Source organism: Procambarus clarkii, chromosome 69 (assembly GCF_040958095.1).
Source record: "Procambarus clarkii isolate CNS0578487 chromosome 69, FALCON_Pclarkii_2.0, whole genome shotgun sequence".
NCBI classification, from domain to species: Eukaryota; Metazoa; Arthropoda; class Malacostraca; order Decapoda; family Cambaridae; genus Procambarus; species Procambarus clarkii.
Window position 1 is genome coordinate 23896447 of NC_091218.1, and position 24816 is coordinate 23921262.

The following is a 24816-nucleotide window of genomic DNA, read 5'->3' on the forward strand; positions in this document are numbered from 1 at the left end:
GTGAGGGACGTAACTAAAGGTTGGCTTGGTGAGAGGGGAGGGGGAGAGTAACTAAGGGTTGGCTTGGTGAGAGGGGAGGGGGAGAGTAACTAAGGGTTGGCTTGGTGAGAGGGGAGGGGGAGAGTAACTAAAGGTTGGCTTGGTGAGAGGGGAGGGGGAGAGTAACTAAGGGTTGGCTTGGTGAGAGGGTGTAACCAAGGGTGTACTGTGCGCTCCACTCTGTAAGGGCACAACAAATCATAAACACAACCCTGTGGGTGTTGTTTGACTTTGATACTTCAGTTCCACTCACAATTTATATACAATTATTACCGAATTGTTTGTATCATAACCACATTTTGTACTGGCATTCCTACGTATAATATTACAATATTGGAGTAAAGTGTCATATATAATATTTAATATTAATTTTCAACGTTTAATGTTTCAGGGTATTGTATTTGCATGTGGGATGACACAAAGTTGACGATTATTTAATCTTTGCAGAGTGCAGATATAATATAACATTTATTTTATTATATCTTCGTTTGTTTGAGGATAGTTGTAGTAGATATAATCCTATCATTCCGAGCAAAGGGATGTGGCAATTTGTTCAACGTTAGTGTAGTTCTATCTCTAAACGACTGTGTCTAAACCACACGTTATATGATTTATTCAAATTGTGACAACTTATCTAGCACATCTACTGATATCAATTTGCATGATTCAAACATTAACCACATCAATTTGCATTATGCAGATACCTGTCTCATCGATTTGCTTGATCTGTTTACAAGCCATAATAATTTGTAGGATCCACACATAATATGTAAATGGAAAAAAATCATTTTCAGCTGAAAAAAACCCTTGACAAAATTTTGGATGGTTTAAATAAATATAGATGTTTAATACCACAGGTGCTATTCAATATACTTAATATGGATCAACGGTCAAAAGATACAATTCAGATTATTTAGCTACATAAAAATTTAAGGCTATGAACTCTTTGCTCCACCCCCCCCCCCACCCCCTTCAAAAATGTTCTGTTATCAAAAGCTTATTTTTCCTTCGTTAAACGGGGTTAAAATACATAGTCACTAGACTGCAGTCCTGAAGACCAAAAATTTAATGTAAATGATAAAAAGCAAAATACAGAGTATAATGCCGAGCACTTTCCTTAAGATGTAATATCAAACACATGCTTCAGAAAACAATATACTTCTAGCAATATATATTACTTGTGTTAAAAATGCAGTACTTACGAGGCTAAATGCAGTAAAATTGTTTAAAGTTTAATGTAAATTATCAAACATACAGTACCCACACTCCAACATACAGTACCCACACTCCAACATACAGTACCCACACTCCAACATACAGTATCCGCACTCCAACATACAGTACCCACACTCCAACATACAGTACCCACACTCCAACATACAGTACCCACACTCCAACATACAGTACCCACACTCCAACATACAGTATCCACACTCCAAAATGGAATATCCGGGTTCTCAAACACAATACCCGCGCTCCCAAGCACAATACCCGCTCTCCCAAGCACAATACCCGCGCTCCCAAGCACAATACCCGCGCTCCCAAGCACAATACCCGCGCTCCCAAGCACAATATCCTCACTCCAAAATGCAATACTTCAGCCATCGTCCACTCGGCTGGGAAAGATGCCAGAAAAAAAGGTTAAAACTTTTGCATTGAACTCTTGGGACGCCGCCAGGGGCTGATAGGAGGGGGGGGGGGGGGAAGAGGGCAGAAGAGGGGGGGGGGGTTATTGGAGGGGGAAATGGGAGGGGCAGCAGGAAAGAGTGGAGGATTGGGGTTAGGTTTTGGAGGAGGAAAGATGCGGGAGCAAGGGATGGGGTGGGGGAAGGTGGGGCTATATTCTTGGAGGGGGAGGGGGGGACGGGAGAGAGGAAAGGGATGAATGGTTGGGGGGGGGGGGAGAAAAGAGGAAATGTCTGGAAGATTCGGTAGAACATTTCCACCATCATCTTCCAGTCTAAAGTTTCTCTCCAAAAGTGGCGTGTATAGGTAATCCTCCACAAAAGTGAAAGAAAAAAAAATAAGAGATCAACGTTTCAGAGGTGACTGTTAAGCGGCAAATGGACCGGCCTGGAGAGAGAACGAGGGAGAGGGGAGACTGCAACTTTTTCCCGATGGGAAAACCGAGGCGTGGCCGGATAAGCAGAGGAACGCCCGCAGCTCCCTGGAATAGGAAAAGTCTGAAGCCAACACTGAGGAGAAACCAGAGAGGAAAGAGACCAAGAAAAAGGAGCAAATGAAAGAATAACATCGTCACAAAGGAAGTGTAGGAAAATAGAATAACTCAGGGAAGGATGGAATGTGTGGAAGAGAGCGCGAGAAAGGTATTGAGAGACGCAAGGAGAAAAGGAGGGTACGTTGGAAGAGAGAGAGAGAGAGAGAGAGAGAGAGAGTTGCGAGAGAGAGAGAGAGAGAGAGAGAGTTGCGAGAGAGAGAGAGAGAGTTGCGAGAGAGAGAGAGAGAGAGAGAGAGAGAGAGAGAGAGAGAGAGAGAGAGAGAGAGAGAGAGAGAGAGAGAGAGAGAGTTGCGAGAGAGAGAGAGAGAGAGAGAGAGAGAGAGAGAGAGAGAGAGAGAGAGAGAGAGAGAGAGAGAGAGAGTTGCGAGAGAGAGAGAGAGAGAGTTGAGAGAGAGAGAGAGAGAGAGTTGCGAGAGAGAGAGAGAGAGAGTTGAGAGAGCGAGAGAGAGAGAGAGAGCATGAAGCAACACTCGTGACCTGTTCCTCAAACAGTCATATCAGCAAAATCATCCCCACAACAATAACCTCCAGAACCTTTACCTACCCAAAGTCTTGCCAATTTATTGAATACACATTCATGGGGCATAGCGTGTATTTTGGAGTTTGGTTTGGTTGGGGTATGTTGCGGGAAGGGAAGATGTGGTGTGTGGTGGTGTGTGTGTGTGTGTGTGGAGTGGTGATAGAGTATATATGGGTGAGTTCTGTGTGGGGTATAGGTTGGGTGGCTGTGTGGATAGCGGGATATATAAGTCTGGAGGAAAGACACATACAGCCCCGCTCCTGTGCCAGGTAAGTCCACTACGGGCTCACCATAGCCCGTGCTACTTGAAACTTTGTTTCCAGTAGCTGAATCTTAAACAACAACAACAGATAAGGTGTGTGTGCGCTTAGGTGGGGGATGTTGGTGTGTGTGTGTGTGTGTGGGAGTGTGAGAGGGTATGTAAGAGTGTGTATCGGTGTATAGATGCGTGAGTGTATGGGGGTGTTGAGGTGTATGTGTGGAGGGTGGGAGACCAGCGACAGCCAGAGAGAGTTTAACACCAATATTTACATTATCTACTCCCATCTGCTCTTATCCCAGTCGTGTTATCTTTAATAACATTTACTCATTCTTTGAAACTAGAATTTTAATATGATAACAACATTGTCTAGCGCCACACTTCACGTAGGAGTGACAAGGAGAAGTCTAAATGCTTTATCACTCGATCATTAAAACACAAAACTCACAGCCTAAACTCCCTCTGGTAACTGTGGTGAGAGCTGATATAAGATTTGGTGTAGACGGTACCCTCTCTGCCAAACCCACCTTGGGAGAGGGAAGGCACTGCCCTCTCTGCCACCCCCACCTTGGGAGAGGGAAGGCACTGGCCCCTTCTCCCACCCCCACCTTGGGAGAAGCGTGGGGGTGGGAGAGGTCAGGTAGAACTGCTCTACCTCAGTGAGACGTTGAAGAGGTGACACTCGCTCTATCAAAGTGTCACGTCAAGGAGGTGGGAGTGAGGTAGAGCTGCTCTACCTGTCACGTCAAGGAGGTGGGAGTGAGGTAGAGCTGCTCTACCTGTCACGTCAAGGAGGTGGGAGTGAGGTAGAGCTGCTCTACCTAAGTGAGACGTCCACTGACTCACTATATTATCCAACACTTCCATGCCTTGAACACCAATTTCCTTCACATGATTAATACGTCAGTCATGAATGTTATGAGGCGCGCGCCTTGGGCCCCTGCCTCTTCTGCCGCCAATGGTGCTTACCTAACAGTGTCTACAAGGCAGTTAACTCTAACTCTTTATTCCCCGACAATTAATCATGTTGAATCTGTTACATTACAGTTTACCTATTTTGACTTTTTTCTCTGGATCTTTAATATAATCTCTGGATTATAGATCTGAATCTGAATAGTAAGAATATTCTTAATAAGCACTTTCCTATGGCATTAAGTTTTAGGATGTGTTTACTAACACCTTGTCACTACTGATCTCGTAACCTAGAGAGGTGAAGCAACCAGATTACAATCATTAGGTTTGGTCGATTATTCATAATAATCAACCTGATATATTTATTCAAGATTAAGGCTCGAATGATTCTGTGAGTGACATGTATAAATTCCTGATGCACTTGATTGGAATTTGCCAAGAGGTGCTAAGGTTGTTAGACGCCCAGAGGGTGACTAGCTCGTGGCCAACTAGTTCTGGCCACGAGGCCACACTCCATCACCAGGTCTGGCCACGAGGCCACACTCCATCACCAGGTCTGGCCACGAGGCCACACTCCATCACCTCCACGAGGCCGCTCTGTGGAGTAATCATGTCCACAAATTGAGACCGTAACGCAATGACGAGTTTTAAAAAGGATTGTTTCTACTCCTCTTGATAAGACATGTAAAATTTAACGTCATCTTCATCACGGTGGAAAGTCTGCTAATTAGATCCATTTTTGACTCCTTTTTCTTTACATGCAAAGCTGCTTTTGAGATGCGTTTTAAAGCGGATTTGGTAGAAAATATCTTTTCTTGCAGGACGCGTCTTTGAAGTCCAACTTCCCGCAAGGAAATGTCTGTTCTTTCATGTATTATATATTTAGTTTCCCCTGCAACTCTGACAAGCATTAAGAACTGTAAATTGAATTTATTATTAAAATATGTTTCTGACAAAATAAGTGTACATATATTACATATTCACACTGTTCTATATGAGTAATAAATTACAGAAGTGCGTATGAAAGTACACACATATACATACATTGTATAATAATGTGTGTGTAATTGTACTTTGTGTTGTACGTACGGGATGATATTCACCACCAGATGAGGAAGGGCCAAGCCTCTGTATACTGCAGGAAGTCGTAAACTGTGCGGATATTTATTGGTGAAAATACGCTGTCTAAAAATATAGGGCGTCCTAAATTCGCTGGTTACTTCTGTTTTCATGTCTCGAGACTTAACACAGCCAATGGGAGGCAGGCGACATGTGGTACTCTGGTTGATGCTTTTAGCATTTACCAATAACAACCAGTTAGGATGCGAGCTCTAGGGACGCACTTTGTACTCATAAGTGTCTAAATTTCACAGGAGCTAAACCGGCGTATACGCAAAATCTCAAAGGAGCTACGCCAGCATCTCACAAGATCTCACAGGAGCTACGCGGACATCTCGTAAGATCTCACAGGAGCTTTGCTAGTATTATGCAATTTCTTACAGGAACTATCCTATTTGATAATATTTTCTCAAATTACTTGTGGAACAAACTACAAACTTCATTTTCTGACTCGGATACCACCAGTTACCAATGACTATTGCAATTAAGATATCTACATTTAATATGATCTGGTAATACCCGTATCGAGCAACTATTAACACAAGAATCTACTAAAATTGGTAAAATGTACATAGACTGTATATTATGCATCAAACATATATATTAAGCATGTACATAATATGTGTGTGATTATACCAGTTTGAATATTCACTCTATAATCACTCCACGTTATTATATTCAGAGTAAATAGGTAGGATGAAGGCACATAGATTAATACGGGTCCTTTTGCTTTTGAGGCGAGTGTGTTGACCACTTCTCACAGGATCTTTTTTTGAAGTTACAACGAATTGGAACATCGAATTGTACCATTTGTATTATGGACAATGACCTCGTTGAAATCTTCTAATTTGGACTAGACGCTGTTAAATGTTTGAATGAAGTTCTCATGTGTTTGTTTATGTGTGTGTACTCACCTAGTTTTGCTTGCGGGGGTTCAGCTTCGGCTCTTTGGTCTCGCCTCTCAACTCAACCTGTTCTCGCACTTTCTTACAGTCAATATTGACTTACTAAATACGTGCATATGTGACATACTTAACATACTAGTTTACCTTGAAAAGCTTCATAGAAAACACCGACCTTACCTAACCTTCTTAGTATGTTAAGATAAGCATCTTATTGCTTCGTAATTACAATTATTACTTAACCTATACCTATAATAGGATAAGTAATAATTGTAAATACGAAGCAATAAGATGCTTATCTTAACATACTAAGAAGGTTAGGTAAAGTCGGTGTTTTCTATGAAGCTTTTCAAGGTAAACTAGTATGTTAAGTATGTCACATATACACGTATTTAATAAGTCAATATTGACTATACGAAAGTGCGAGAACGGGTTGCTCAACTGTCAATCAACTGGTAAAAAAGTGTGTGTGTGTAATTACCTAAGTGTAATTACCTAAGTGTAGTTACAGGATGAGAGTTACGCTCGTGGTGTCCCGTCTACCCAGTACTCTTTGTAATATAACGCTTTGAAACTATTGACGGTTTTGGCCTCTTCCACCTTTTCACATAACTTGTTCCAACCGTCTACCACTCTGTTAGCGAGAGTGGTAGACGTGTGTGTGTGTGTGTACTCACCTAGTTGTGCTTGCGGGGGTTGAACTCTGGCTCTTTGGTCCCGCCTCTCAACCGTCAATCAACAGGTGTACAGGTTCCTGAGCCTATTGGGCTCTATCATATCTACACTTGAAACTGTGTATGGAGTCAGCCTCCACCACATCACGTCCTAGTGCATTCCATTTGTCAACCACTCTGACACTAACAAAGTTCTTTCTAATATCTCTGTGGCTCATTTGGGCACTCAATTTCCACCTGTGTTAAATAGCCTGTCGATTCCCTTGAGAATCGACAGGGTAGATTACACACACACACAAACACACGTGTGTGTGTGTGTGTGTGTGTGTGTGTGTGTGTGTGTGTGTGTGTGTGTGTGTGTGTGTGTGTGTGTGTGTAAGCGTGCATGTGAGCGCTGCGAGGGAGAACACTGTTCATCTGGGAACCAGTGAGACAGACTCGAGCTTTGTGTACATTCTCCCGTTGCTGGTGTAGTCCCGCTAACAAGGTGTGTGTCCAGCCCCGTAACTCTCTACTCTAACAAGGTCTTGTGTGTGCAGTTGTTGTTCCACAACGATGCGAGTGTTCCGCAAGTGACTGGCGTGAAGCAAAACCCACCATCTCTCGCTATCAGTGTTGCACTTTAATACTCTTTCTGGAAATATAGGTATTAAGACGAGTTTTCAACTTGATGGTAAGAATCCGTTTGTGCAATAACTTTGGCCTTTCACCTGAAGCTTGAAACATTGCAGTGATGAACAAAAAATGTGAAGGTTTCTTTGACCACGGGTATAAGTTTATAAACTTTGTTTGGCTCTTAAATAAAGACTCGTCCACAAAAGTATTTTCAGTGATTTCCAGTTCGCAGGTCTGGCCACTTCTGACTCCCGTTAACAGGCGTAGGGATGTCCTTTCCCGTAGCTCATCTAAAGTCTTGCCCTACTAGTGTTTCCACACGACTGCCTGATGGAGGAGATTCTTCTATAGAGGAAAACTTCGCATCTGTGTTGCTCACTAGTCAAGGAACAAACACTGTGGGGGTCTGTTGTTGGGTGACATGTCTCGATAACAACTCAGTCAATAGAGAGTAATTTGCAAGTAACGCCCTACAGAATCTAATAGTGTCTCCAGCATTGGAAAGGTTGATAACCATTTCGTATCTGTTGAACTATAGCATAATTTTACCAACCAGCAGGATCACACTGAACCACACATCTGATTACAGTTCAAACGATGAAGTGGTTTGCTCACCAAGAATCCAAATCCCCAGCCAGGCTCAAGTGTCCAGAAGAAGAAAAATATGAAATATATATAGTACTCCTCCATAACAAACATGGACGCTGTAGAACCGCGGGAGGTTCAACATCCTTAGTTTATCTTCTATCCTTTAGCCAGAAGAGAGGTTACTAATCTGCTCCACAGGAGAGTGAACTCCGATGTACTAAGGGATCGGTGGTGTACCACGCGCCACCTAAAAATACGACATTGAATACAATTTTGATTAAACATAGGAACACCAAAATTTGTATTTTCCAGAGCTATAACATATGTTATAATAGATGCGAGTCAGACTGCAGTCATGCACGATCTTTAATTTATGTTCTTTTGTTAAGTTGTAAAGTAGGTATATATATATCTACTGAGGTAGATATATAAATACAAACTACTAACGCATTATTGGCGCTAGTAGTTTATAATTTATTCCACACGTCTAAAACTCATTGATGAACCAAAATTTTCATGTCTTTTTAAGTTATATAAAATTAGATTTAAAGTGTTATGAGGTTAATAATAATTCCCGTTGTCAGAGACAGGAAGGCAGTACTTAAGCAAATTGGGTTCTGCCTAGGCCAGCTACCCCGGAATTAGGCAAATGTTGTGGATACATCCCTCAACAGTTACTAACTACCAGGTACCTATTTACTGCTAGGTGAACAGAGGCATTGGGTGAAAGGAAACGCGCCTAACCGCTTTTTTCACGCCCAGGGATTAAACCCGGGTCCCTGAGTTGTGAGCCGAGGACGCATACCACTGTGCTCTACACCTTTCAACACTATGTAACTTAAGTGCTCATAAGCTGCATTTGTAGGCTTACTGACGCTGAGGATTGTCGTTATCCATCGACAGTGTTCTGTTTTCATGAGGTTTTACGCCTATGGTGTGTGTGTCGTCTCGCCAGGAGTAGGGCGGAAGTACCGATGACAGTATGCCCCCGTCACGCCGTCGCTACACTATCAACAAACGTAATCAAACCGAAAATAACATGTTGTTGTTATAGATTCAGCTACTCGGAACAGGTTCCAAGTAGCACGGGCTATGGTGAGCCGTAACTTACCTGGCACAGGAGCGGGGCAAGTAGCACGGGCTATGATGAGCCCGTAGTGGACTTACCTGGCACAGGAGCTGTGCTCGAAAATAACACATAACAGTTTGTTATATATATGAAGTGTGTGAGGTGACTGTGATGTCATAATGTTCGTGGCGGCACAGGTTTTAATTCCCACATGCTCACCTGTGCAAGGTCAAGTGGTAGAAGAATGGCTCGCAGCAACTGTATAGGAGAAGCTTTTTAGCTAATAGCTTCAAGGTTCAGGATTCATCAAGCACTTACGAAACCTGTACATCTTTCCTCGGTCACGGCGGCTTGGTCTGTGTTTATTAACCAGTTTACGAACTTGGAAACGTTGCGAGGTCGTTCTCGACCAAAGGTTATTATTGTTACAGACATCCTCGTATCGCCTCAGAGCTCGTGAATTGTTTAATGAATACAAACTAACCCGGCATTATCGAGGAAAGATGTACAGGTTTCGTAATTGGAAACCCAAGTGCTTAACGAAGTAGGGTCGACGTACATTGTGGTAGCTTCCACTCAGTACACTAATGAACACTACAGGTGACACTGGCGGCCACAAAGGTACCCTAGGCTTGAGAGTCACACACAAAGACACCTTTCACCACCGCCCTGGCTCACCACTCCACCCTCTGATCAGCCGCTAATTGAACCTCCTGTTTCCTGTTCCTACTGAACTGTGAACACATGGTGCACTGGTGAACACATGGTGTACTAATAAAGCTGGGTAAATATGGGTTTGGAAACAAGAATGCCGATTTATTAAACAATTTACGAGATAACCAAATAGACGTGGAATTGTTGGCTTATTTCATAGAAATAGTTTAACATATAATTGGGTGAACTCTCGTAATGGTTATAATACCTCCTACACTGTTCTTTATTCTCACGTTCTTATGAATAAGTCAAGCGAGCAGAGCCTAATTGCCACTTGGCACGAAGGTTGAGAAGTATAGTATTTTCAGTGGTCAGGGATGATGTTACTTTGATGCTCCTCCTTACTCCCAGCGACCCGTGCTAGTGCAGGAACAACAGCGCACGTGCCAAGATCAAGGCGAAGTGAGAATCAAATTACCATATATACAAATCAAGTTGTTATTAAGGAAATGTTAGGCTGAAATCGCTTCTACCTGTCTCGCGCGACTCTTGTCGGTAATATCTCACAATATGTAGGAGAAGTAGATGTCTGGGTGAGTCTGAACCATGGCGTGCGGTCCCCATAATGAACACTATATGTATCAATTTCTTTGGGAATACCGCGTGACACTTCTTCCTGGTGTCTACCACAGAGAACACCACAATTATAGAGCCACTTTCCTGGTCGAACACTTTTATCAAAGACGTGAGTTCGATTCTATCGCATTGCTCCATAAAAATAAAATCTCGTGGATATATCACGCTGTTGTATTTTCATTGTACATTTTAAAAGTTGTTCGTCAAGATTATCCTGAAATTTCTCAGAGAAACTCAAAGTTCCAGCAATACTCTGTAGCACAAGTGATCTACATTTATGCCTCAGAACTCATGGACTCTGATTCAGTCCCATGGCAGGAGAGACTTGGCTGGGCCTGATGCCTCTGTTCACCTAACAGTAAAATAGGTACCCAGAACTTGGGCAATTGTTGAGCGTTGCGGCCTGGGAGTAATGGGGGGTACCTTCGATAAACCTGATTGTTGCCGCTGGAGGCGGCTAGTTTATTGTGCACCCCATACTCATCTTGTGAGCGGTTATCTTGAGGTTATATTGAGATAATTTCGGGGCTTAGCGTCCCCGCGGCCCGGTCCTCGACCAGGCCTCCTATTTGTTCCACACCCCCAGGAAGCAGCCCGTAGCAGTTGCCAAACTCCCAGGTACCTATTTACTACTAGGTAACAGGGGCATCAGGATGAAAGAAACTCTGCCCATTTGTTTCCGCTTCCACCGGGGATCGAACCCGGAACCTCAGGACTACGCATCCGAAGCGCTGACCACTCAGCTGTCAGTCCATTTTCAGGCGGTAGCGCAAAAAAGATTGCAGAGGGCACAAAAGGTCTTTATCAGACCTCAACGGAGCTTATTACATTAACAATTTCATCTATCCTTCTCACCTTAAAATTACAATGTCATCTAGTTACAGAGAATGTTCTATTTCAAGAGCTATATATGTACAGTAAATCATTATACATTAATGGTAGGTCTTATAGCTTATACATAATTGTTTGAGCAGTGGAGATATTACAGTTAGAGGGCAGCTGCTGTTTGTTATTATTAGTCTTCACAATGCACTACTTGTTTCAAAATCTCACATGTCGTTTATCTACTTTAAGCGAAATATGGATACAGTGGAAGGATTTCAGGCATTTTATCCTTAATTTATTATGATGGTTTGCCATTTCATACAACGTGAGTTTAGATTTATCTCTAAATGGCTCAATTTTACTACAGTCCAAGATATAGTGTTCGAGTGTGTGTCCCTGTCTTTGTCCACACATTTTGTACTTTACTTCATCTAGATCTCTATAGAAGCCGAACTGCCAGAGATACTTGTAGCCAAGTCTCATTCGAGCGGTGACAACGTCTGTTAGTCTGCTCATTTTGTTACTTGCCCCATACACACGTTTTACTTGACACATTTCATTATGGTGAACAATGGACCTGCTAATTCCTGTTTGCACTACGTACAAGCTTCCTGTCTCCTACGACGGGAATTAAATGTTCTGGAGTTTATCCGAAACGTCTTGAACGACATTGGTGAGACACGGCTTGCATAGCTGTTGTGTGGATTATAATGCTGGGAAACACCAGGGGAGGGCGGCAGATGCTGGCTGCCAGTCTTAGTTAAAGTGACCAACACACGATGCTCCTTGCCTTGATTGATAAAGATTAAGCCACCCAAGAGGTGGCTCGGGCATGAATAGCCCGTAAGCGGTGGCCTTTTTGAGCCAACACCAGTATCAAGAGCTGATACTGAAGATCTGTGGAGGCGCGACTGCACCCTGCGTGACAGGAGATGTCTCCCGGACCAAATGGTGACCAAATGGTGTCCTTGCCGTCTCTTCCGTGGGTTCTTCTATCCCTGATATATCCATCCTTATTATTTCCATCCCTGATACTTCCTCCCAGATATTTCTAAGTACAATGTCTGTAGTCACTTCTCCTCTCCTCCCACAACCACCTTCACCCATTTAATTTTTTTTCAGTGCGTCATGTAAAGAGACAATCAACGTTTTCGAACAACTCTCATGTTCGACAAACCTTTCACATTCGGAAATGAGTTCGTGTTCGGCAAATTTGTTCATATTTGACAATTTTTTTCATATTCGACAAATCTTAATGATTTATTTGATAGAATATGCAATTTGTTCGACAAAAAACAAGGCTGCAGACTTCATATATTTATATTTTTAGAAAACATCTGTAAAAAAATTTCGAAGTGAAGATTAATTTATTATTTTTAAGCACATGATAAACAAGGCTATGAATTAAGTTGGTTGGAAAATTTATATATATATATATATATATATATATATATATATATATATATATATATATATATGAATGACACAGATATTGGGTTACACTGTTACATAGTGTTTTACTGTTACCATTAAACTAGGAAGCAAAGGTACAAAACCATAGTTGATACATAAAATGCATATTAAATTACATCCGAAATGCTTCGCATACTAGTGGCTTTATTAAATATGCATTTTATGTAACAACTATTAAACCACTGTACCATGTTTTGTAGATTTTCAAATAAAAATTATTATTTATTAATAATAATAAAGAGAAAGAGACGAAAGAGACTTAACGATCATAATTAACTGATGAATGGGAGATGAGTTATATAACTGGTAATTGTACAGGTAAACTGTTGGATAATAATATAGTAATAGAAAAAAATAGAGAGAATGAGACCCGGGACGGTGGGTGACTTTCTAACATTCTGCAGCACACAATGCACGAAAGTTGTCGTCTCTTCACTCAGTCACTCACGAATACGTTCTTCACTGTCACTCATTATACGTTCCTCACTCACGAATACGTCCCTCTTCACTCAGACACTCGTGAATGTCCCCCCTCCCCCTCCCCCCCCCCTCACTCAAACACTCATGAATGTCCCCCGCTACAAAACCCAATTATCGGTCGTCCACAAACGACAACGGGAACTCTCACACATTGAAAATTAAAAAAAAAAGGACGTTGAAAAATTAATTAAGCAAAATTCTGTTTGATACAATTTTATATTCTTTTGCTTTAGATCGAAATTAGAGTTAAAAACGATGATGAAATGAAATAATAGTTTAATGTATTTTTTGTATGATTTATTGTAAAACAAAATGAATTATTGCAAAATTGATTGGTTATAAAAAGCGAACTTAAAAGTAATTTTTCTTAAAAACTTGATTTTTTTTTAATTCCTCATAAGTTACACGGGAATCGAGGATGTAGTGAGCATTTCCTCTTTGGATCGCCCATGAGGAACTGGAAAAGAAATCTTACCGGTCTTGGATCTCTTGTTTCGACGAGTTTCGATGAGCCGAATTTTCATGAAATATTTAATTTGTTTGCATTTTTGTTCTCATGAAATGATAGCTTTCATGCTATTATATATGGTTGCAATTTTATGTTGAGTCAAAACTAACAGACAATTTATCGAACCTAACCTACCCTACCCAATCAAGCCTATCCGACCCTAACCTATCCAACCGAGCCTATCCAACACTAACCTATCCACCTCTATGCTAACCTAATATAACTAACTCAGTAACTCATGTTCCTAATAAAATGGATTATTATTGTTAGAAAAGAACCAATCTGGAAGAAATATTTTAAAATAACGAAAATCATTCTGCCTGTTAGGCACATCGGACTTTGCATTCTAGACAGAGTACAGTTCTGGCTATTAGGCATGATTATATATATATATATATATATATATATATATATATATATATATATATATATATATATATATATATATATATATATATATAGATATAGATATATAGATATAGATATATAAATGTGTGTGTGTAAATCACGAAAATTAACACGTGATAAAAATGTGACAGTGTCACACCACGAGGAAAAATTGAAACAGGAATTTCCTTAAGTACTCTCGCATATTAATACATCTTCAGAAGGAATCCATTCCTTCTGAAGATGCATTAATAGATGTATTGTATCTTAAACAACAACGTTTTCTTCTTCATTCTAATTTAATTTTGTCCTAATTGATGTTTTTACTTCTTAATAGTTCACCCTACATATATGGGCACTCATAACACCGTACTCTGCCTCCTCCCTCACACCCCCACCTTAGGGCTTATCTAACATTTATTTCGCGTCCGCAACACTGAGCCCGGCGTCCGCAACACTGAGCCCGGCGTCCACAACACTGAGCCCGGCGTCCGCAACACTGAGCCCGGCGTCCACAACACTAAGCCCGGCGTCCGCAACACACACCTCGGGGCCCGCATGACCCAGCACACTCGACAGTCCTTGACCCTTGACCTTGTGCGACAACAGCTCCCCCGACCCCAAGACATTCCTGAGCAGGTCACCAGAGAAGCCGGCAAAGCAGTTAACTGCCTGACAAACTGTACCATTAACGGCACGTGAAGGAGAGAATATAGTAGAGTGTTTAAGTATACGGGGATAATTATGAAGCGTGCATCAGGCATTATTGCCCCAGGCAGTGTTGGGTTAGCGTCTGGGTTCAAGAGCTGGAGAAGCTGGCTGCAGAGTTATGCTAATACTCGTATGAGGTGAAACACTGTTTTGGGTTTTGTTACACATTATATTAAATATTTAAATCAAAACACATTATAATATAAACACATTATATTAAAATGTGTTTTGTTAACACATTATATTATATTAATATAATAATATTAATATAATACTAATATTAATGTATTAATATCACATTAATATTATTAAGACATGTACTTGAATGTCTTCAAGTACATTCTTCATGTACTTGAAGAATGTTTTATTAGAGATTTAAAGAGCCCGTCGCTCTATTGGTAAATTTAACATTGTTTCGCCAATGTATATCACCATTCAAATTGTAAGCTAAATGGTTCTTTATTTTCTGGTGTGTGGTCTGGTCATTTTCGTCATATTCTCAGCCGCGTTATTGTGACTCGTCTGCAAATCACAGGTAGTCTAGAGAGTATATAAGGAAATCACAATAACGATATTAGTTTACGAGAAAATCTTTGGAACAGGATGAGGGATCAAATCAACGTCCTGGGTACTCCCAGACGTGCTCCCATACCTCCTGAGCTACGACATGGTAAAGTTTATACAGCGTAGTATTAGCCAGAGTGCATAGGGATTATATGTAAAACTTGGGTTGGCTGTCGGTCAACTCGTGCCGCCAGACTCCTAGTGGATTTGGGCTAATCCTAGGCTGAATATTATTTACCAAGTCGTGGTCCGGAGCACGCGTCTGGGAGTACCAAAGACGCTAGTTCGATCCCACCGTCCTACTCCAAAGATTTGCTCAACGCCTAGTGTATTCTGGTCTTCACTGTAATTCCTGCCAACAGCACTACCATTTTAAGAGGGCTCATCATGGTTCAGCCGGTAGTGCGTGTGACTGGAAAGTTCAGAAATTAGAGTAAGATCCCATCATACGTCTTCAGTATTTATGAAAGTTACATCACGCCTGATGTAAGAAAAAGGAGGCCTGGTCGAGGACCGGGCCGCGGGGACGCTAAGCACCGAAATTATCTCAAGATAATCACGTGATTGTGATTGCCTTCTGCCTCGTTACCGCAAGCGACACTATGGTCGCTATGGGGGGGACCGGTCGGCCGAGCGGACAGCACGCTGGACTTGTGATCCTGTGGTCCTTGGTTCGATCCCAGGCGCCGGCGAGAAACAATGGGCAGAGTTTCTTTCACCCTGTGCCCCTGTTACCTAGCAGTAAAATAGGTACCTGGGTGTTAATCAGCTGTCACGGGCTGCTTCCTGGGGGTGGAGGCCTGGTCGAGGACCGGGCCGCGGGGACACTAAAAAGCTCCGAAATCATTTCAAGATAACCTCAAGATGGTTCCCCAACGTATAAAATAAGGGGTACTACGAAAAATAGCGGTTCGCAAGTATCCATGTTTTCTATGCGCAGGTTGGTTAGGTTAGCTGGGTGGCCTGGGTTTGTGTGTGTTAGCACCCCGTATTTTGTACGTTGTGAGAAATCTAGAGAATAGACATCATGACAAGCAAAACTCCTCCGGCATCGTATTTTTCCCATCACACTTTTGCATAGAAATTGGATATTATGAATCATAGTGGATGTGAGAGTGAAACTCTGGCTTATTAACCTCAGTGTTTGTTAGTTTGTCCTGAGAAAGTGCTAAGAATGTCTATGAATGCTGCTGTAATTGTTATTGTATGTTAATCTCATCAATCATACAAGTAACAGTTGTATGATAACATTAATTTTATATTTAACATTGTCAAGATGTTAACAACCATTGCCTTAACATAATGAAGGATTGTTATTATAAATTCATCATTGAGTGAAGGGTCACTTCTGGTGTTCTGAGCTGTTCCCTTATTTTCATAACTGTTCTTGAACCTGGATGGTAGCAGCTTCACCTGTTTTCCCTCCAGATTCATTCCACTTCCTCACTGTTCTCACATTGACTCAGTATTTTGATCCGTCTTCCCGGCCGATGCACAGTTTTGATGTACTGAACGGAGTGAGAATAGCTTGAGCTACCTCATCCCTTTGTGTGTATTTTACCTCAATAAACTTATTTCAATTTCAATTTCAATTTCAGTCCCTGTAACGCGTCTGTGTCTGGTTCCGTTTGGTGTCTATCTCCCTAGTGTGTCTAGCTCCCTTGGATGTCTAAACATCATGTGTGTCTTTCGCCGATTTACATGAGTATCTTTCATGTCTGGGTCATGTTATTCTTCTAGTGTGTAATTTATGGGAACCTGCTTAAAAGACTCGTAACTCCTGCAATTGCTTAAAACACAGAAATTAAAATAAATATTGGCTGAAGAATGTCTGGTTAGACTCTCTTGCTCGAGGTATAGAAGTGCTAATTACGCAGAAAATCTTTGTGGAATAATAAATATTCAGTAAATACTGCTTTGCTATTTAGTGTTCCTTATTGATGATGCAGTCTCCAGTAAGGATCAGCATCAGTAGAGTACAACTGTACTCTAGTTGTACTCTGAGCCGGTAGACAACTGTACTCAGTACAGCTGTGTAGAGTGCTCGGTAGACATTGTCGACTTTGTAGATAGTGTAGACGGTATAGAGTGCCCGGTAGACGGTATAGAGTGCCTGGTAGACAGTGTTGAGAGTCCAGCAGACAAAGAAGTCAAAGAGTCACACACACACATCAAACCTGTATCGTTCTGCTCCAACATAAAACTACAACGTTCGTGTATATGAAACTAAACACAATATTTACACAATCATTATGCAGTTAGCCCATTGCGCTGGCAATCTGGAATTGCATCCAGAGTATATATTTTTTCACGTAAAATGGACAGATTTTCACTTACCAAGGCGCTAATATTGCCGTTTGAGTATCTTTTCATTCACTTGGATCATTGGAGAGTCGAACCCGGGTCTGAAAAGTAAGAGACCGTTACCCTAGCAACCAGGCCATAGATGCCCACAATAAGGATCTCAGAAGTACCTAACCGGTACATAACTGAGACTGTAAAGCTTCTCTGGAGCCCCACTAAGGTATCTGCAGGTATTTCGCCCGATCATTCCTGCCTAACGTATAAGCTCTCCCTAACCAGCCAACCACACTCCCTAACTGCAAACATTCTACTACAATTCTCCCATCTCTCCCTTTTTCCGACCCATTACTCCTCAAACTCCCCACAATCTAAACCTACTGTCGCATTTCCTGTGTGACCTGCAGATAAGTGGTCCCTGGCTAGGTAACAAGGCTGTGTAACTGGCAGCCGGCAAGAGTCTTGTTGTTCCAATTGCCCGGAGTCCCTGTTGGCTGTCTCGAATATTTTTACGTCAGGCTAACCATTCCACTAACTCCAGACAAGCTCGTTACTCTCCAGAGGCATTATCTGTTCTCGTGTCGCAGGCGTTCTTTAAGCCAGTTAATGCAATTTGCAGCAAATACTCTTTCTTGCCAGTCTTTTCTACTTGCTGTAATGTGATGCAACCTTACTGAATCCCACTGGTTCTTCACTGACTAATTTCTCAGATTTTTACTGAACTTTTCAAATCCCTGTTCTGCGCACACTCTACATCAATAATTACACACATTAATACACACTACATTAGTACATTAAACACACACATGAATTCACACTACATTAGTACATTACACACATTAATACACACCACATATGTATATTACACACATTAATATACACTACATTAATACACACTACATTTGTACATTACACACATTAATACACACTACATTTGTACATTACACACATTAATACACACTACATTTGTACATTACACATATTAATACACACTACATTAATACATTACACACACATTAATATACACTACATTAGTACACTTTTGCCTCTTTAATGCTTATATTGCTACGTTGTTATTACTTATTTTGATGTAAAGGTACATTAGCTTAAGTTGTTGACCAGACCACACTCTAGAAAGTGAAGGGACGACGACGTTTCGGTCAGTCCTGGACCATTCTCAAGTCGATTGTGTTAGTTTGTCGATTATGTCACAATTGACTTGAGAATGGTCCAGGACGGACCGAAATGTCGTCGTCCCTTCACTTTCTAGTGTGTGGTCTGGTCAACATACTTCAGCCATATTATTGTGACTCATCGCCTAGCTTAAATTAATCTACGTGAGTCACAAGACTCTCTTGTAACCCACACCTATATATTTCGTTGATAATAAATCAAAGCATTTCTTGAAATGAATGTAAATAAATTAACGACTTTATTACAAAGAATTTCGTGATCAGTTCCAGTCGAATTAGTCGAAAATCGCATAAGTGAGCAAATCGTACAAGATTAGCAGATAAGATTTCAGAACAAAACATAAATACTTCATGCTGACGCGAGGTTGTTGATGGTCCGGACACGGAGACCAGAGGAGTTAAACATCAGCCAAATTTAGTTTGCAGAATTAAATTTGGCTGATGTTTAACTCACACCTTTGGTCTCCGTGTCCGGACCATCAACAACCTCGCGTCAGCATGAAGTATTTATGTTTTGTTCTCAAATCTTATCTGCTAATAAGTCTAGTACAATCTAGCGTCCTGTATGCTCCCCTGGTTGGTTTAGTGTTGGGTTTTTAGGCCTGTCGACCCCGGAAGGTTATTAAGGCCACCGGAAGTGATTATTAACTCGACAGCAAATATATTTTAGTCCTAAACGTTCTCCAGGATTATAGAAAACGGTGTGTAGGGTCTATCTTTCGATCTCGATGTGTCTGTGTGTGTACTCGCCTAGTTGTTCTTGCGGGGGCTGAGCTCTGGCTCTTTGGTCCCGCCTCTCAACTCTCAAACAACTGGTGTACAGATTTCTGTGCCTAGAGGGCTCTCATCATATCTACATTTCAAACTATGTATCAAGTCTTCCTCCACCACATCACTGCCTAATGCATTCCATCTGTTAACTAACACTGAAAAAGTTCTTTCTAACGTCTCTGTGGCTCATTTGGGTACTCATTTTCCACCTGTGTCCCCTTGTTCGTGTTCCACCCGTGTTAAACAGTTTATCCTTATCTACCCTGTCAATTCCTTTGAGAAGTTTGTAGGTAGTGATCATGTCTCCCCTTACTCTTCTGTCTTCCAGAAGACAAGACATTATGTGTGTACGTGGGAGCCCGCTTATCTCTCCCGACACGCGCGCGCGCGCACACACACACACACACACACACTAGGAAGTGATGTGGTGGAGGCTGACTCCATACACAGTTTCAAGTGTAGATATGACAGAGCCCGATAGGCTCAGGAATCTGTACACCTGTTGATTGACGGTTGAGAGGCGGGACCAAAGAGCCAGAGCTCAACCCCCGCAAACACAACTAGGTGAGTAACTAGGTGAGTACACACACACACACACACACACGATGATTTGCCGACGATGCAAAAATTATGAGGAGGATTGAAACAGAGGATGATAGTAGGAGGCTACAAGATGACCTGGATAGACTGAGTGAATGGTCCAACAAATGGCTGTTGAAGTTCAACCCGAGTAAATGCAAAGTAATGAAACTAGGCAGTGGAAACAGGAGGCCAGGCACAGGATACAGAATAGGAGATGAAGTACTTAATGAAACAGACAGAGAGAAAGATCTAGGAGTTGATATCACACCAAACCTGTCTCCTGAAGCCCACATAAAGAGAATAACGTCTGCGGCATATGCGAGGCTGGCTAACATCAGAACGGCGTTCAGGAACCTGTGTAAGGAATCATTCAGAATCTTGTACACCACATATGTAAGACCAATCCTGGAGTATGCGGCCCCAGCATGGAGCCCGTACCTTGTCAAGCACAAGACGAAGCTGGAAAAAGTCCAAAGGTATGCTACTAGACTAGTCCCAGAACTAAGAGGCATGAGTTATGAGGAAAGGCTGCGGGAAATGCACCTCACGACACTGGAAGACAGAAGAGTAAGGGGGGACATGATCACAACCTACAAAATCCTCAGGGGAATCGACCGGGTAAACAAGGACGAACTTTTCAACACTGGTGGGACGCGAACAAGGGGACACAGGTGGAAGCTGAGTACCCAAATGAGCCACAGAGACGTTAGAAAGAACTTTTTCAGTGTCAGAGTAGTTAGCAAATGAATGCATTAGGAAGTGATGTGGTGGAGGCTGACTCCATTCACAGTTTCAAATGTAGATATGATAGAGCCCAATAGGCTCAGGAATCTGTACACCAGTTGATTGACGGTTGAGAGGCGGGACCAAAGAGCCAGAGCTCAACCCCCGCAAGCACAATTAGGTGAGTACAATTAGGTGAGTACACACACACACACACACACACACACACACACACACACACACACACACACACACACACACACACACACACACCACACACCCACCACACACCCACACCACACACCCACACCACACACCCACACCACACCCACTGTCAGACCAATCCTGGAGTATGCAGCCCCAGCATGGATTCCGTACTTAGTCAAGCACAAGACTAGATTGGAGAAAGTTCAAAAGTATACCACCAGACCAGTACCCGAGCTGAGGGGTATGAGCTACGAGGAGAGACTGAGATCTGAACCTCACGTCGCTGGAAGAAAAGTTAGGCGAGACATGATCATCACATACAAGATTCTCAGAGGAATTGATAGAGTTGAAAAATAGTTTATTAACACAGGTGGTACCACACACGAGGAACACAGGTGGGAACTGAGTTCCATTTGAGCCACAGAGACGTCAGAAAGAAATTTCAGTGTCAGTGTAGTTAACAGATGGAATGCATTAGGCAGTGATGTGGTGGAGGCTAACTCCATACAGTTTCAAATGTAGATATGCTAAGAGTCCAGTAGGCTCAGTAATCTGTACACCAGTTGATTGACAGTGAGAGGCGGACCAAAGAGCCGGAACTCAACCAAGCATAACTAGGTGAGTACACTGATAACAATAGTAAACATCTCCGTTTAAAAAAAACAAAAAAACAAAAAACACCTAACACCATCAACAACATCCATCACTATCAACACCCACTACCAACACCATCACTAAAAATAACAACCCATCTCCGAGAACAACAGCAGCACCCCAACACTGTGATCACTATGCTAAAAGCTTCAAAAGCACCAATCACCACTTGTACCTACCACAACCACAACCACCAGCAATAAAATATACTGCAATCACCACAAGAACACCCGTTACCACCATCACCACCCACAACAAGAGCAATGAAATCAACAGTACTTTTAATTGTGTACCTAGTAACCCTGTCAAAGACCCTATCATTTTCGACCCTAACGATTCCAATGAGTAGTTTGTATATCGTAATCATGTCTCCCCTGTGTATGCACGTATATTTTGTTTATGTGTATGGCAGCGTCTGTGCAGCACACTACACTTGATACTGAAATCATAATTTTATTTTTACTGGTCTCCATATGCAAAATACGCAATTTGTATGCAAAAGTGCGAAAGGAACAACAGGCATGATGGGCCGGGCGTGTTGTTGCTCGCTGGATGGTTCCGGGTCACGGGCTACCGAGGAGGGTTCATGGAGTTTACATCCACCATGACTACTGTGGCCTCAGGTCTACCTCAAGGCAGTTTACGGTACTTACACCCCACCAACCATCCGGGAAGTGACTACTGAACTACGTCGTAACATGGCCCTCGGCGTGTTCCCCATTACATCAGAGATCATTGCAATTAACAGCTGGTTCGCTGGCCTTTTGGTGCGTCCATACTAAGAAGACGCACTAAAAGTAATGAAATGTGACTAGGGAAACATAGAGTGACATGTCCTCAAATTCGTGGACGAGGTAAATCTATTGAATGAACAAATCTGTAGTGGTGGTGTAGTGTAGTGTAAAGTCTATTTGAATGTTTTGACATTGAGGCAGTAAACAACAGGGAGAGGAGACCTTGGCTATTGGACGCCATGTTATGTCCTCCTGGATGTTGTCGAATATTTGGGGATTAACGTGCGGTATAAAAGGTTCTAATGATTACTAAATGCTGGGTGGTGTGGTGATGTTGGGTCCTGGGGTGGTGTTGGGTGCTGTGGTTGAGTTTGGTGCTGTGGTTGTGTTGGGTGCTGTGGTGGTGGTACAAGAAGCTAGGTCCTTCGCTTGTACCGACCAATTTCAAGTTAATAAACAAGCGGGTTCTAGCTTAAAACTTTTAACAGTCGAGTGGTTTCTTTTTCATTTGACCCAAGACTTGGGTAATATTGGAAGGTTTTTTAATAAATATTTTTATTCAGAGACGCGAAAATGCACAGGAAGCTGGAGCACTGGCCTCGGTGACCTTCAGGAAGGAATTAATGTGCCACCTTACCCAATGAACCCGACCGTTTCCTCACCGGCCTTCATACTTTACTACTTCCTCCCCTGAAGCTTTACTACTTCCTCCCCTGATGCTTTACTACTCCCTCCCCTGATGCCTTTACTACTCCCTCCCTGATGCTTTACTACTCCCTCCCCTGATGCTTTACTACTCCCTCCCCTGATGCTTTTACTACTCCCTCCCCTGATGCTTTACTACTCCCTCCCCTGATGCTTTACTACTCCCTCCCTGATGCTTTACTACTCCCTCCCCTGATGCTTTACTACTCCCTCCCCTGATGCTTTACTACTTCCTCCCCTGATGCTTTACTACTTCCTCCCCTGATGCTTTACTACTCCCTCCCCTGATGCTTTACTACTCCTTCCCCTGATGCTTTACTACTCCCTCCCCTGATGCTTTACTACTCCCTCCCCTGATGCTTTACTACTTCCTCCCCTGATGCTTTACTACTCCTTCCTAGATGCTTTACTACTCCCTCCCTGATGCTTTATTACTCCCTCCCCTGAAGCTTTACTACTTCCTCTCTTGATGCTTTACTACTTCCTCCCCTGATACCCTTTCACTCTTATTTCCTGACACTTTTCCTCATCTCTCCTACTCCATGACACTCTTCCTCTCCCCGTCTCTCAATTAACAGTTTCCTTCCCTAATTCCTCCCCCACTGGCACTCTCCCTCCCCACTGACAAGAACCCTCTTCCACCTTCCTCTCCCAGTGCAATAAGAACCCTCTCCCCCCTCCAACAAAACAACCATCCCTGCCTTCTCTTCCCGCACAACAAGACTCGCTTCATGCAGGCCGGCGTTCAATTTCCGACCGTCCAAATGGTTGGGTACCATTCCTTTCCCCCGTCCCATCCTAAATCCTTATCCTGATCCCTTCCCAGTGCTATATAGTCGTAATGGCTTGGTGCTTTCCCTTGATAATTCCCTCCCTCCCTCCTCCCTCTCTAACAAACCAACCCCTATCCTCCCGCTAACAAACCCCGCCTTCCCCCTCTCCGTCAAAATCCTCCCCCCCCCACCAAATACAATTTCCTACCCTGCTCTCCACCGGGTCCGCCTGGCTCTCAGCCACGACTAATGACAGGAACTGTTGCCTTAATAATGTGGCCTCACCGTCGTAGTGTCTCGCCAGCTGTTGGGTCCCCGTACTGTGCCGGGGGGGGGGGGGCTGAAGGAGGAGAGTGGAGGAGCAGCTTCCCGCCCAGTGGGCCGATGACTGCAAGATGTTTTATCTGTAGTTGTGTGTCAGTGACGGCGACGTAGCGTCCCTGTCGTATGTGGCAGTGGAGGGCGGGTACACGAGGGTAGGCTGGGGGTAGAAATAGCCTAAGCTACTCTATCCCTTTGAGATGTATTTCTTTCTTGTCTCAATAAACATACTTGAACTTGAACTTGAACGAGGATAGGCACACGTTTGTTTAATGTGTGTGTGTTGTATTCCGTATAATTTGTGTTCTTCGGTGTAAAATTTATAATACGTGTTTTTATTCTTGAATAATATATATTTCTTATTCTTGAATAAGGCAGCACATGCACAAAAATTAGTTCCATGCATATTGAGGTTGATTAATATGGGGCTTTCAAGATAAGTTCTTGCCTCTGCACTAGAATAACACGAAGTCACTCGTAGCTGTCCAAGATACTGCTTGGCATCTTTCTCAACAACGTACTCTCGTAAATAAGACCATAATTACCTGTAAATTCTACTGTAGCTTGTAAGGACTGTTGCCTACCTACACTGTCGAGGTAAACTCACTTCTTAATAAGTTACATCCACTTCCACTGAATGTCGGGACGAATATCGGCATCGCAAAACAACCACAGCAA